The sequence below is a fragment of the Erinaceus europaeus genome, chromosome 10 (assembly GCF_950295315.1).
Source record: "Erinaceus europaeus chromosome 10, mEriEur2.1, whole genome shotgun sequence".
In the NCBI taxonomy this organism is placed as follows: Eukaryota; Metazoa; Chordata; class Mammalia; order Eulipotyphla; family Erinaceidae; genus Erinaceus; species Erinaceus europaeus.
This window is the reverse complement of record NC_080171.1, coordinates 115,855,776-115,870,992: the sequence shown is the minus strand read 5'-3', so window position 1 is coordinate 115,870,992 and position 15,217 is coordinate 115,855,776. Positions and strand designations below refer to the sequence as shown.

The following is a 15,217-nucleotide window of genomic DNA, read 5'->3' as shown; positions in this document are numbered from 1 at the left end:
TTCCTACCTACCTAGTGTTGGGACAGGAGCCTAATTAGCATACAGCTGACATCAACCTGCTGAGCATACAATGGATTTATGCAAACCCACAAGGGATTGTGGGTGTATAGGAAGTTATTTAAGGGATTGTGGGTGTATAGAAGTTATTTAAAGGATTGTGGGTGTATAGGAAGTTATTTAAGGGATTGTGGGTGTATAGGAAGTTATTTAAGGGGATGGGGTGTATAGGAAGTTATTTAAGGGATTGGGGTGTATAGCAAGTTATTTAAGGGGATGGGGTGTATAGGAAGTTATTTAAGGGATTGGGGTGTATAGCAAGTTATTTAAGGGATTGGGGTGTATAGCAAGTTATTTAAGGGATTGGGGTGTATAGGAAGTTATTTAAGGGATTGGGGTGTATAGCAAGTTATTTAAGGGATTGGGGTGTATAGGAAGTTATTTAAGGGATTGGGGTGTATAGCAAGTTATTTAAGGGATTGTGGTGTATAGGAAGTTATTTAAGGGGATGGGGTGTATAGGAAGTTATTTAAGGGATTGTGGGTGTATAGGAAGTTATTTAAGGGGTTGGGGTGTATAGGAAGATATTTAAGGGATTGGGGTGTATAGGAAGATATTTAAGGGATTGGGGTGTATAGGAAGTTATTTAAGGGATTGGGGTGTATAGCAAGTTATTTAAGGGATTGGGGTGTATAGCAAGTTATTTAAGGGATTGGGGTGTATAGCAAGTTATTTAAGGGATTGGGGTGTATAGGAAGTTATTTAAGGGATTGGGGTGTATAGCAAGTTATTTAAGGGATTGGGGTGTATAGCAAGTTATTTAAGGGATTGGGGTGTATAGCAAGTTATTTAAGGGATTGGGGTGTATAGGAAGTTATTTAAGGGATTGGGGTGTATAGGAAATTATTTAAGGGATTGGGGTGTATAGCAAGTTATTTAAGGGATTGGGGTGTATAGCAAGTTATTTAAGGGACTGGGGTGTATAGCAAGTTATTTAAGGGATTGGGGTGTATAGCAAGTTATTTAAGGGACTGGGGTGTATAGCAAGTTATTTAAGGGATTGGGGTGTATAGCAAGTTATTTAAGGGACTGGGGTGTATAGCAAGTTATTTAAGGGATTGGGGTGTATAGCAAGTTATTTAAGGGACTGGGGTGTATAGCAAGTTATTTAAGGGATTGGGGTGTATAGCAAGTTATTTAAGGGACTGGGGTGTATAGCAAGTTATTTAAGGGATTGGGGTGTATAGCAAGTTATTTAAGGGACTGGGGTGTATAGCAAGTTATTTAAGGGACTGGGGTGTATAGCAAGTTATTTAAGGGATTGGGGTGTATAGCAAGTTATTTAAGGGACTGGGGTGTATAGCAAGTTATTTAAGGGATTGGGGTGTATAGCAAGTTATTTAAGGGACTGGGGTGTATAGCAAGTTATTTAAGGGATTGGGGTGTATAGGAGGTTATTTAAGGGATTGGGGTGTATAGCAAGTTATTTAAGGGATTGGGGTGTATAGCAAGTTATTTAAGGGATTGGGGTGTATAGCAAGTTATTTAAGGGATTGGGGTGTATAGCAAGTTATTTAAGGGATTGGGGTGTATAGCAAGTTATTTAAGGGACTGTCTGGCAGAAATCACTCTGTGTTGCTGCTGCCCTTCCCTGCTGTCCTTCTTCCTGGGATCCGCCATGCTGCTTCCCCGGAGACCTGAACACATGCAGCTGAGAGTTGGTAACTAGTTTAAAGACTTCTGGCTCTCCACCACCATGACCAGACCATCTTTGCCTCATTTTCCCATTTGGTTGCTCCAGTTTCTATGTACCTCAATAATCCGAGATGTAATAAATCTCTCATTTGTTAAACCTCCGGCACAAAGCCTGCAGAAGTTTCCCATTGTTCGGTTACTATATTCCTCTGCCTTCATTTGGTTGTAGCAACACTCTTTTCTCTAAGGAGCCCATAGCAGGAGGGTGGACACAGACTCAGTCCTCATCAGTGAAAGCAGACCAGCCTTATCTTCCTGCTCTAGTGATAGAATCTGGTGAATGCTTGATCCTTCCAGGCCCAAGTACTCCCAGTACCTTGGGAATAATTCTTGTTCTTTCGGCAAGCAGCGTGGAAGACTGGAGCAACTGGGGGTCACTGATGACCCAAAACTCACATAAATGTGGAGACAGAGACAGAATTGCAACACTTTCACTAAAGACCTGGTTTTAGACCTACCAAAAGTTGCAGTTAGTCCTTGAAATTCTCCAACATGTTAAGCCAAGCAATTTCCTTCTTGGCATCAATTTGAGTCAGATCTTTATCATTGAATACCAAAAGAATTATGTTAAGAAAGAACTTTGGGGTCATTTTAGGTACATTGTTGAAGACTAATTGTGACTGACAACTAAAAATAGACGAACACAGTGTTAGTTTATAGTAATGAAATTACATGTCTAGAAACATCATCAACCTCAACTAATTAGTGAAAACCACATATGGCCTTGTGGGTTGGGCACACCATATGAAAGGAGGGTACTAGACAGTCAGGAGTGTCTAGAAAGCAGCCAGGATCATGAGGGGACGTAATGTCACTGCACGTGAAATATAGCTGGAAGAACCATGGATATCTGACTTGGACAAGGAAAGTGTGAGAGGAAAGCTGTCTTCAAGTCAGGGGTCATGTGGCAGGAGATACCAGCTCATTCTGCACATATTGGGGAGCTACTGCTGGGATCCAGCTCTCAAGTCACTTAGTGCAAGACCAGCTCTCCAGAGCAGTCTCATCCTCCCAGGCAAGCAGTGGGTTCAAGCACTGGCGAGCCACTTGGCAAGACTGTAGCAAGGAACTCTCAGATGCTGAAATTCTATAAAAATACCGAGCAGTTGGCGTTTGCTTTCAGATTAGCTGGCAGCTAGCTGAGTACTAGTAGCCTGCTTAACAGTTTTTGGCCTAATCAAGGGTTGGCCTTGATTCTACAAAACGGCTTTAATCACTTTTCCAGTGGCTAAGTGAATTGAAGGGAGGGTCTTGGCCAAAATGCTCCAACAGAGTGAGTCTTGGAGTAAGTAGCACCATTCCTGCACTCCTTGTGCTTTATGTCACACTTGCCCATTTGGAGGGTTCTCTTATTTTGGTGGTTGAGGACATTATGATGGTCCTCTTCCAGGTGGGCCAGAACTGAGATTTCATCTGGAAAAGGCAGAATGAAACCAGTGCAGTTAGTTGCAACCTAAAACACGCACTGTTTGAGAGTCCTCTTTATCTTTTACTCAGTCTCATAGAACTTCCCACACCTCCTGCCCAGCCAGGGAAATTCTAGTCTAGTGAGGGTGCAGCCTGTAACTGACTGAATCCTAGCTGCTTTCTCTGGAAGTGTGTCTGAGATCTAACCCCCCCCTTTTTTTTTAATTATTACCTTAATTTTTTTTTTACAATTATCTTTATTTCTTGGATAGAGACAGCCAGAAATTGAGAGGGAAGGGGAAGATAGAGAGGGAGAGAGACAAAGACACACCTGCAGCACTGCTTCACCACTTGTGAAGCTTTCCACTTGCAGGTGGGGACCTGGGCCTCAAACCTGGGTCTTTGCACATTCTAACGTGCATTCAGCCAGGTGTGCCACCACCTGGCGCCTTACACCCATTTTCTCGCAGGGTTTTCCATATATGCTGTGACCTTGCTGTGGCTGTGACAGTGAATGAAAATAAACCCTGCTAGTCAGCTACTTTGCCACTTCTCCTGCCATTCCACACCCTATTTTTCTTTTTAATATTGACAAGGAAACTGGTAGGAATTTCTTTATTGGGGGATTAATGGTTTATAGTCGACAGTAAAATCCAATAGCTTGTACATGCATTACATTTACACATAACAATACAACCCCCACTAGGTCCTCTTCTGCCATCATGTTCCAAGATCTGAACCCCCCCCCCCAGAGTTTTTTTTTACTTTGGTGCAGTACACCAACTCCAGTCCAAGTTCTGCTTAGTGTTTTCCCTTCTGATCTTGTTTTTCAACTTCTGCCTATGAGTGAGATCATCCCATATTCATCCTTTTCTTTCTGGCTGATCTCACCCACCTAACATGATTTTTTAAGCTCCATCCAAGATGGGGTGAAGGAGACTTAACCATTTTTAATAGCTGAGTAGTATTCCATTGTGTATATAGACCACAGTTTTCTCAGTCACTCATCTATTTTTGGACACCTGGATTGTTTCCAGGTTTTGGCTATTACAGATTGTGCTGCTACGAACATAGGTATACACTTATTTTTGGATGGGTATGTTTGGTTCATTGGGATATATCCCCAGGAGAGGAACTGCGGGGTCATAGGGTAGGTCTACTTCTAGCCTTCTGAGAGTTCTCCACAGGGGTTGAACCAATTGAGATTCCCACCAGCAATGCAGAAGGGTAGAAGGGTTCCTTTCCCCCCACAACCTCTCCAGCATTTGTTGCTGCTACCTTTTCTGATGTATGACATTTTCACAGGAGTGAATGGTATCTCATGTTCTCTGACAATCAGTGACTTGAAGCATTTTTTCATGTTTGTTGGCCTTTTGGATCTCGTCTATGGAGAATATTCTGTTCATATCCTCTCTCCATTTTTGGATGGAGTCATTTGTTTTCTTGTTGTTGAGTTTGGTGAACTCTTTATATATATTTAAATATATATACTCATATATTTAAAAACATTTTAAATCTATTTTTTAAATCAGTCCCCCCCCCTTGTGTTGCCCTTGTTGTTTTCTTATTGTTGTTGTGGTTATTATTGTTGTTATTGATATCATTGTTGTTGGATAGGACAGAGAGAAATGGAGAGAGGAGGGGAAGACAGGGGGAGAGAAAGACAGACACCTGCAGACCTGCTTCACCGCCTGTGAAGCGACTCCCCTGCAGGTGGGGAGCTGGAGGCTCGAACCGGGATCCTTGCTCTGGTCCTTGCGCTTTGCACCATGTGTGTTTAACCCGCTGCACTACCAGCTGACTCCCTATTTAAAAATATTTTTTATTATCTTTATTTGATAGAAACAGCCAGAAATCAAGAGAAGGGGGATAGAGAGGGAGAGAGACAGAGAGACGCCTACAGCCCTGCTCCACCACTTGTGAAGCTCTCCCCCGCAGGTGGGGGCTGGGGGCTCAAACCTGGGTCCTTGTGCACTGTAATGTGTGCTCAACCAGGTGTGCCACCACCTGGCCCCTATACTTATATATTTTTAAAAAATGTTTATTAGTGGTTTATAAGATCACAAGATAATAATAGTATAGTCCCATACCACTCCCACCACCCAAGTTCTCTACCTCACCTTCCCCTCAAAGGAAACCCACCATCGTTCTTCCAAGGTCTTAGAGAAAAGTTGACTTCTTTTCCTTTTTCCCTTCCTTCCTTCTCCTTCTCCTGCAAGTCCATGTGTTTCAATTTTCTGTAGTCCACATGAGTGAAACCACATGGTAGTTGCCACTTCCCTCCATGCTTCACCAAGCATCACCACCTCCATAGACTCTCCTTGGACTCGCTTCTGCTGTTGTGCTTCTGCACTCTTGTGCCTTCCCGGGAGTGGGACTGTCTGCTCCCTTTGCAAGTTCTCATTCTTCCACATAAAGGACATTTAGAGTTGTCTCTATTCTCACTTTTCACTATTTCCCTGGTTGAAATTTCATTAAAGTTATCTATGAAATTTCATTGAAGTTATTTCCCTGTGTTATTTCATTAAAGAGTAAATGGTGGGGGGCGAGAGGTAGCGCAGCAGGTTAAGCTCACGCAAGGACCGGCCTAAGGATCCCGGTTCCAGCCCCCCGGCTCCCCACCTGCAGGGGGTTTGATTTACAGGCGGTGAAGCAGGTCTGCAGGTGTCTGTCTTTCTCTCCGCCTCTCTGTCTCCCCTCCTTGATTTCTCTCTGTTCTACCCGGCAACAACAATAGCATTGTCAACAACAATAATGACAACAACAAGGGTAATAACAAGGGCAACAAAATGGGGGAAATGGCCTCCAGGAGCAGTGGATTCATGGTGCAGGCACCGAGCCCCAGCGATAACCCCGGAGGCAAAAAACAAAACACAAATAAAAGAGAGTAAATGCACATTTCCCTAGAAGTTGGGTACCTTTTCTTGTACTTGTTTTCTTTCTGGCATCTTCTTTTGTGCTTTCCCCAAGTAATTTGCTGATTTTTTTTTCTTATGGAACATCTTCCCTAAACAAACTAGATTGAGAGGTTACGTTCTGTACAAACAATAAATTTCTAGATAAGGCAGGGAAATACAGAGGTACACAATTCTATAAAATTTATTTATAGGGTTTTTGCTGGGGCTTGGTGCTGGCACCATGAATCCATCGCTCCCAGTGGTCATTTTTCTTTTTCTTTTTCCTTTCTTATTTTTATTAGACAAGACAGAAGTTGAGAGAGGGTAAGGATGTATAGAGAGAAAGATAAACACCTTCAGACCTGCTCATCACTCGTGAAGCAAACCCCCTGCAGGTGGGGAGTGGGGGTTCGAACCCAGGTCCTTGTACTTGGTAATATGTGCACTTAACCAGGCATGTGCCTCTACCCCCCCAACCCCCCCATTCTGTATCAGTCAGGAAATCAAGACCTTGGTAAGTGGCATGGAATCAATATTTGTTGTAGGAATTAGTGAGAAGTGTGAGGGCAGCCTCGAGTCTGTCTTTGGAATGCCTAGCGAGGGTGAGAAATGACACTGGGGACAGTAGGGACGATGCACACACAAGAATACACTGGAGGGAGTCAGGCGGTAGCGCAGTGGGTTAAGCCCACGTGGCGTGAAGCGCAAGGACCGGTGTAAGAATCCCGGTTCGAGCCCCTGGCTCCCCCCCTGCAGGGGAGTCGCTTCACAGGTGGTGAAGCAGGTCTGCAGGTGTCTGTCTTTCTCTCCCCCTCTGTCTTTCCCTCCTCTCTCCATTTCTCTCTGTCCTATCCAACGACAGCAACAACAATAATAACCACAACAATGATAAAACAAGGACAATAAAAGGGGAAAAAATGGTTTCCAGGAGCAGTGGATTCGTGGTGCAGGCACCAAGCCCTGGCAATAACCCTGGAGACAAAAAACAAACAAACAAACAAACAAACAAACAAACCACGCTGGAGCCCAGGAAGTTAAATTCAGCAATAAAGACAGGTATGGAAGTGGCTCTTACATATGCATCTCTCCACCTGGTTCAGGACAGGGGATGAGAAAAGATCAGGCCAGTGACCCTGCAGAGCTACTGACCACTGACCAACTTCTTTCCCACCATACACAGTTTTCTCTTGTGGCATTCCTTGCCTGGAATGCTGAGGAAGACACATAATGAGGTATTTAGCTCATTATGATTTACTTGTCTATCCCAATACCAGGTCCCATCATTCTTGGGCCTTTGGTGAGTGTCAAAGACTGTTCTGTGTGCTAGGGAAACGCATTGTCCTTAGACAGAGCAAAAAACAAACCTGGACCCTCCTGGGTTTCACTGTGGGTTCTCAAAGTGAACATGATAGATTACTAAGGATCAATGTAAAGCTGACAAGTATTTGTGTAGAATTTTGCAGGGGTAGATAGCATAACGGCAAAGAGATTCTCATGCCCGAGGTTCCAAAGTTCATAGGTTCAATCCACTGTACCACCATAAGCCAGAGCTGAGCAGTGCTCTGGTTGGGGGGGGGGGGGGAGAATTTTGCAGTGCTAAATTCTTCTCCTTTTTTTTTTTTTCTTCTGTCTCCAGGGTTATTGCTGGGGCTTGGCACCTGCACCACTAATCCACTGCTCCTGGAGGCTATTTTCCCCCTTTTGTTGTTTATTGCTGGTGTTGGGTAGGACCGAAGAGAAATTGAGAGAGGAGGGGAAGAGAGGGGGAGAGAAAGACACCTGCAGACCTGCTTCACCTCCTGTGAAGCGACTCCCCCTGCAGGTGGGGAGCTGCGGGGCTCCAACCAGGATCCCTACCTGGTACCTGGTCCTTGCGCTTTGCACCATGTGTGCTTAACCCACTGTGCTACCAACCGGCCCCCAACAGTGTGAAAATACTGTCCAAGCCTTCCATTGTTGCCTATGAGTGTGTGAGTATGTATTTAGAGGGGTGTGGAAGGCAGTCACTGAAACGGGAAACAGATACAGGGAAGACAAAGTGGGAAAACACAGGGCCAGGTTTCTCTCCTAGCTATTTTCTAGAAATAAAAGCAGAGACTTACAGTTTCTAGTTATAACATAGGAAAATCCACAAGGCGACAAGAGACTAAGATCCAGCAGAAACAGGAAAGCTGAGCTTTAGGTTTATGTATTATTGTAACTATTATTTTGCCGCCAGGGTTATTGCTGGGGTTTGATGCTTGCAGGACTCCACTGTTCCTGGCGTATTTCTTTCTGTGTTGTTAGAGACAGAGAGAACTCGGGAAGAGTGGAATAAAAAGAGACACCTGCAGCCCTGTTACACTGCACATGAAGATTCCCCCTGTAGCTGGGGACCAGGGATGTGGGTCCAGGTCCTTATGCATGGTAATATATTCTGTCTACTAGGCGCACTATGGCCTGGCCCTGAAGTTAGAAGTTTTAAATTCAGCTCTCAATTAAAAACAAAACAAAAAATAAAGGATCAAATTCTACACAAGAATATTGTGCATAGGTGCTATAGAATAATTTCTTAGAAAAGATTTTTTTCATATATATTTTTAAAATTTCTTGATTGGGGATTAAAGGTTTACTGTCATTTTTTCCTATTTTTTTCTTTGGGAGGATTAATGGTTTACAGTCTACAGTAAAATTCAGTAGTTTGTACATGTGTAACATTTCTCAGTTTTCCACATAAGAATTCAACCCCCTAGGGAGTCGGGCTGTAGCGCAGCAGGTTAAGCGCAGGTGGCGCAAAGCACAGGGACCGGCATAAGGATCCCGGTTCGAACCCCGGCTCCCCACCTGCAGGGGAGTCACTTCACAGGCGGTGAAGCAGGTCTGCAGGTGTCTGTCTTTCTCTCCCCCTCTCTGTCTTCCCCTCCTCTCTCCATTTCTCTCTGTCCTATCCAGCAACAACAACAACAATAACTACAACAATAAAACAACAAGGGCAACAAAAGGGAATAAATAAATAAAATAAATATTTAAAAAAAAAAGAATTCAACCCCCTGTAAGTCTTCCTCCGCCATCCTGTTCCAGGACCTGAACCCTCCCCCATCCCAGAGTCTTTGACCTTGGTGCAGTACACCAAGATAAGACATTTTCTTCTTCACTGTATATGGGCAATTTCTGGCTTAGAAGGGAAATGATATTTCTCTTTTTGCCTCAGAAGAGGCCAAGAACATAGTTTCTCCAGTCCCACATATGTGAACTATTGGTAGTGTGGTGCACATTTGTGTAACTAAATATAAGCTAGTAAGTGCATGCTTGTCAGATTCAGATACCTGGTCTTCAGCAATTAGCTAAAAAGCAAAACAAAACCAAAACACCTTTATCTTAGCAGAACATAAAATGTTATCTATTAATAGTGTAAAATATTCTCCAACTTTCTCTTTTTAAATTTTTTTTATTTATGTATTAGAGACAGAGAGAAATTGAGAAGGGAGGGAGAGAAAGAGAAATATCTGTAGCCTTTGTTTCACCACTAGTGAAGCTTTCCCCCTGCAGGTGGGGACCAGGGGCTTGAACCTGGGTCCTTGTGCACTGTAATGTGTGCACTCAGCCAGGTGAGCCACCACTTGACCTTTTCCCAACTTTCTCCACTGATGCCTGCACTGTGCCAGGCTTAAGTCAAATACCGTCTTCCTGGCTGTACTGAGGACTGAACTGAACAGTTGCTGTAGGTAGGTGGCAGTATGGGTCAATGTCTTGCTTCTTATGCAGTCAGGAATTTTATTTATTAATTTTTAAATTTCTATGTATATTTTTTCCCTCCAGGGTTATTGCTAGACTCAGTGCCTGCACCATGAATCCACACCGCTACTGAAGGCCATTTTTTCCCCCTTTTTGTTGCCCTTGTTGTTGTAGCCTCGCTGTGGTCATTATTATTGCCATTGTTGATGTTGTTTGTTGTTGGATAGGACAGAGAGAAATGGAGAGAGGAGGGTAAGACAGAGAGGGGGAGAGAAAGATAGACACCTGCAGACCTGCTTCACCACCATGAAGCGACTCCCCTGCAGGTGGGGATCCGGGGGCTCGAACCGGGATCTTTACGCCGGTCCCTGCGCTTTGCGCCAAATGCGCTTAACCCACTGTACTACCGCCCGACCCCCCAAATTTCTATATTTTAAAGTATTTTTACTGAAGTAGCATAACATTCAGACATTCCATAATTTGGGGCTGGGTGGTAGCACACCTGGTACCCCCCTCCCCTCACCCATACCTGCAAAGGGGAAGCTTCACAAGCAGAGAAGCAGTGTTGCAGGTGTTCCTGTACCCTCTCTCACCTTTCCTCTCAATTTGTCTGTATCAGGAGGAAAAAAAAATAAAGAAGAAAAAGAAAAAACACTATCGGGAGCGGTGGATTACGCGTGCAGGAACCAAACCTCAGTATTAACCCCGGAGGCAATAAAAATCATGTAATTTTCAGGTGTGTTGCTAACTGGCACATCAGAATGTGCATATGCGACCTTTTCAGTTCACCAGGAAGCTTTGGTGCTGAGGTCTCTTCCACTCTGTCTTCTCTATATCTAAAATAAATAGATAAATAAATAGGAACATAAATTGGAATGAATAAACACACCCACAGAGGCTGATGTCAACGCTAGCATTTCTGAGGACTGAAATACATCTAATCTGCCTTCAAGTTGAAGTTCAAGTCCAAACCGGCCTTCAGGAGGAGGGGTGTAAGTCTCCTAGGTCCTTCAAGGAGAAGGAAACTGTTGACCTTCCAGTCTGGAGTCATTTTCTTTATAAAAAGAGCGGATCCTCACTGGGGGGAGCACCGGGGTTAGAAGACTGCTCGCCGGGTTACCCCACGAGGTGTCCAAGGGCCCAGCCACATTCTGGCCTGAGAGGCAGCTGGTGTGGCGAGCTCTGCAGCCCCCAGCCCGTCCCCAGCCCCGTCCCCAGCTCGTCTCCGCGCATGGAGTTCCCTGTCCCGCCGACTGTGGGCGCGCGGCCCCCGAGGCCCGGGCCCGGCGCTGTGGGCGCTGCCGGCGGGCTCCGGGGGGCTCGGGGGGCTCGGGGGGGCCCGGTGCGCGCAGCCTGCAGAGTCCGCGAGGCCTGTGCGCGCGGGGCGCCCCCGCCAGCACGGCGCCCCCCCCCCCCCCCGCCCGCAGCCTGGCCGCTCGCCGGGTCCCCTGCGCGCCGAGGGGGATGGGGAGGGAGGAGAGCCTGGAGGAGTTGGAGACAGACAGCCTCGCCGCGCACGGGTACGGCTCAGACAGAAGGCGGCGGGAGGCGGGACACTCCCCCTCCGGCTACGCTAGGCGGGACACCTCCCGCGGCGTCCGCTGCGGCGTCTCCCCGCTGCCCCCCGCCCCGAGGCTGCGGGGCGGCCAGGCAAGAGCGGCTGTCCCTGCGCGCCCGCCGCGGCCGGCCGGGGATCTCCCGCGAGCCGGGGAGGAGCCGCCGCCGCCGCCGCCGCCGCCGCCGCAGCCGCCGCCAGACAGGCTGAGAGTCGTTGAGAAAGTGAAAGGGGGGCGGGGAGCGCGGGGGAGGCCGGGGCGTGAGGTCCCCGGCTCTTAAAGAGACCCGGCGCGCCGCACCGCGCTCCCCGCCGGCCCCCTGCGCGCCCCCCGCCGCGGCGCCCCCGCACCGCGCGCCCCCCGCCCCCGCCCCGCGGCCGGCGGGACCCGGGTCCCCGGAGACGCGCCGCGGTTGGACCTCCGCCTCGGCCCCGCAGCGGCGGCCGCAGGTGAGTGCGGGCTGGAGGAGGCAGTTGCGGTCGCCGCGTCTGGCCCAAGTTCAGCGCGGCGCGCCGGGGAGGAGGGTGGCCAACGTGGGGGCGCGAGATCCGGGCGCTCCGGGGGCGGGACGGCGGCCGGCCAGCCCGCGCCGTCTGCGGGGCCCGAGGGAGCGGCCTGGAGCGGCGAGCGCCCCCCCGGGGGATAGTGCGCGGGGTTGGCCAGGTTGCGTCCCGGGGCCGCGGCCGCATCTCCCGCGCCGGGTGTGGGAAGGGCGCTCCCCCTCCCGGGCCCGCAGCCGCTGAGAGTGTGTTCTGCTGCGGGAACCTTGCCAATCCCCCACCCCACCCCCCGTTTGCTATTTCTATTCCCCGGGCGCGGGATGTCCCGCGGCTGCAGGACTTCATTCTGCACTGCGGGTGTGGGCCCGGGTCACCCCAGCTGAGGTCTGGGCTCCCTCGGCTCCTCCGGACGCCGCTGCTAGTCAGGGTCCTGGGTGGGGGCGGCGGGGGTGTCAGCGGAAAGCAGGACCCGGCCGGGGAGTTTGCGGGAGGCCAAGGGGCGGGTGTGCGCCATGCGTCCTGCCGCCCGCACCCCGCGGCCACGCGGCCCCGAGCCCGCACCTGGCACCCGGGGGTCCGCCAGCCCCTGGGATCCGCCTCACCCGGCGTCTCCCCCGGTCCCCCGAGCGCGTTGACGTCGGTGGCGGGGCCGCCCGGAGCTCCCGGCATTGGCTGGGAAGTCGATTGTCTGGGCGGCTGCTGTTACACTTAGGCTGCTGGATCTCTGAGCCCCGGAGGAAGCAGGCGTGTGCTGGATTTCTCGCTACCCCTGGCTGTGGAATAAACAGGAAGCGAGGAGCACCCAGCTGCGTCCCGCATTTGCCTTTGTTGTGGGGTCTGCGCCCGCACAGCGAGAAGAGGCTCCTCCGGGACCCCCCGCCCCGTGTGCCGCCCGGGTGGGGTGGGGGGTCGCGCCCTGTAAGTAGCTGCTGGGACTGCGGCCTCTGTTCTGGTGAATTCTCTTTCAAAGTGGCCAAGAGGGCATCTGCTTGCTTTTGAACTTTTTATTTTTAATCGTTTGGGTGGGGGCTTTCCTGATAAGGCAGAGATTTTTCGGGAGGACAGGCATGTGGAAGGTGGGCGGCCCCTGGAGAGGACACCCGGTCAGTGTCCTAGTTCCCGGCTTACCCGTCTGGGCACCGCGCAGGCTGCTCAGGACGCGAGAAACTCTAAAGCGAGCAGGACCCCCTCCGAGCGAGGATGGCTGCGTGGCAGTGGCCACACAGACTGGCTTCATTTTTGTTTTCCCCGGAAAAAAATGTTTTTATTAGCCAGAATCAGATCATTTAGTTTTGCTCCCCCTTTTCTCTGAGTCCCATCGACCGGGACTCCCCTCTTTCTCTCTCCTGTCTAATCATTTTGGCTTTTTTTTTTCCTCATCCCAGGACCCCTCACTTAGTGGCTCCGTGCTGCTTTCTAAATGCTAATTATGATCGTGATAAATATTTATTGATGACCTGCCATGTGCTAGACACTGTGAGATGCAGAGTGGGATCAGCTTTACAGAAGGCTGATTTGGAGAGCTTCTTTTAGTCAATTTCTGACAGTAGATATGGGCAGACTGGATGAACAGCATTCATTCTTAAAAATGCAAGGAGCCCTTGGCTGGTCTAGAGGATGTCGTCGTCTTCCCTCAGAGCTACTACTGAGAAATTACCTTTCCGAGCACCTTTCCCACTTGTTTGGCCAGCCAAGAACTATATTCTCCCATTGCTATCTCCCCTGGAGCTCCAATAGAGTATTGGGTTACAGAGAAGGTTCTGTAGAGTCGGCACTGAGCAACTGCCCTTGCATCAAGTTCTATATTTCTCCATGTGGGTATTTGGTTTTCCCTAGTATTTGGGATTGAGTTTTCTGTCTTGGAGTTGTCTTTAAATGGTGCACAATTCTTCGGAGACATTCTTTACAATTCCTAAAAGGTCATAATGTCAAAAAAAATCATTATGTTAGGTGTCAGCGTTACATAGACAAATGGTAGATACAAATATTAACCATGTACATATATTAGAATTGTCCTACTTGGTTTCTGGAGTATTAACCTTGTATAACAATATTGAATTATCCTGTTTGTTTTTCTATCAACCCTTAAAATGCTACTTAATGGCCCTTGCAGAGCAGTGCTTTTAGAAGACAGGGGTAAACTCCTTATGATCTCTGAAAGCTTAGTTTTTTTAAGAGCTTTTCTTTGCTATTGACATTGAATACACTGTTAAGAACTGGTGCTGAGACTGTTAATACAAGTAAGAGATTTACTCTAATGGGCTTGTAGCTACCTTCCTGAATGGACCTAAATTATAGTTTCTTAAAATTCTGCTGCTCCCTTAGGGAGAGGTCACTACCACTCACCATCGTTTGGCCATGGTTCTAGCTTATGTATATGTTTAGATGGAGAAGACTTTTCCTAACAGGAATCTGAAGGGGATTTGATCTGCATGACCACAGTCCTGCAAAGGAACCCAGCTTGTGTCAGCTGCTTATTAAGGGATTTTGTGCTAATTCGTTGGCACATCATTTGAGACTCAACGGTCCCTTCCCCCACTGGAGTATATACATACATAGACAAATATTTATTCCCCCCAACTGCTGACAGTGTTCTAAGAATAGTTTCCTTGCCTGGCACGCTGAGAGAGGAGGGACCCGTCTGCAGAGGTGTTTACAGTTTGGGACTCTGCTGTAGTCTGGGTTGACTTAGCCTGGCAGAATGGTCCTGCAACTCATGGAATACTGTCTGTTTTTTTAATCTGGGCAGCTAGATTGGTAACTCTCAGTCTTTCAGGACATTGAGAGAGGAAGGTGACTTATGTTTTCTGTGGGCAGTTTCTGGCAGACTGTCAAGTAGAGACCCCTTCACTCAGGCTGCGTTTTTGCATTGACTCCATGACAGTCACCCCTGTGGTCTGTGTGGGAGATAGAGCCTCAGCACTGTCGCAAACTCTTTACTTGCAGTGTGCGACTGGTCAGGCCTTTCTGGCAGCCCTTCTGAATCTAGGTGTTTGGATGTGTCTGCCCTCTACCTGAGAATTAACTGCGAAGAAAGAAAATTCACGGAGCAAGAGCTCTAAAAGCAGTATTCCATTTTGATGTGGAAAATTAAAACAAACAAACAAAAATGCTTATGAACTTTCTATAGACCTGTGGCTGTTAAATGCAAATAAACAGCAGCACAATTACCCTGTCGCCTCCACTCTTCTCCTTTTCTTCCCTTCTCCCTCCCTTCCTTCCTTCCTTCCTCTTGTAGGTTTGAGAAAACTATTCTAGAAGCCATTAAAAGGGACTTTCTGTCTCCATGGGATCTTGGAGTCTAGGATTACACCTTGGCCTGTGTTATGGGTGTACATGGAAAGCGAATCTTAAATTTGAAAGTAGGAATGTGAAGCATCTGTCTACCATT

General features: G+C 48.0%; 1 protein-coding gene across 10 annotated transcripts in view; it reads left to right on the top strand.

The window, feature by feature from the left end:
* Window positions 1-11,636: 11,636 nt before the first annotated feature.
* Window positions 11,637-15,217, top strand: part of LDLRAD4 (low density lipoprotein receptor class A domain containing 4) — a 511,331-nt gene continuing 507,750 nt past the window's right edge. For 4 of the 10 annotated variants that reach the window (XM_060200610.1, XM_060200612.1, XM_060200606.1 and 1 more), the window contains exon 1: window positions 12,564-12,744. The gene's annotated coding sequence lies outside the window, so the exon portion shown is untranslated. Of the gene's footprint in view, window positions 11,776-12,563; window positions 12,745-15,217 lie in introns of those variants that run through there. The other 6 variants (XM_060200614.1, XM_060200607.1, XM_060200613.1 and 3 more) reach the window with 3 other exon arrangements.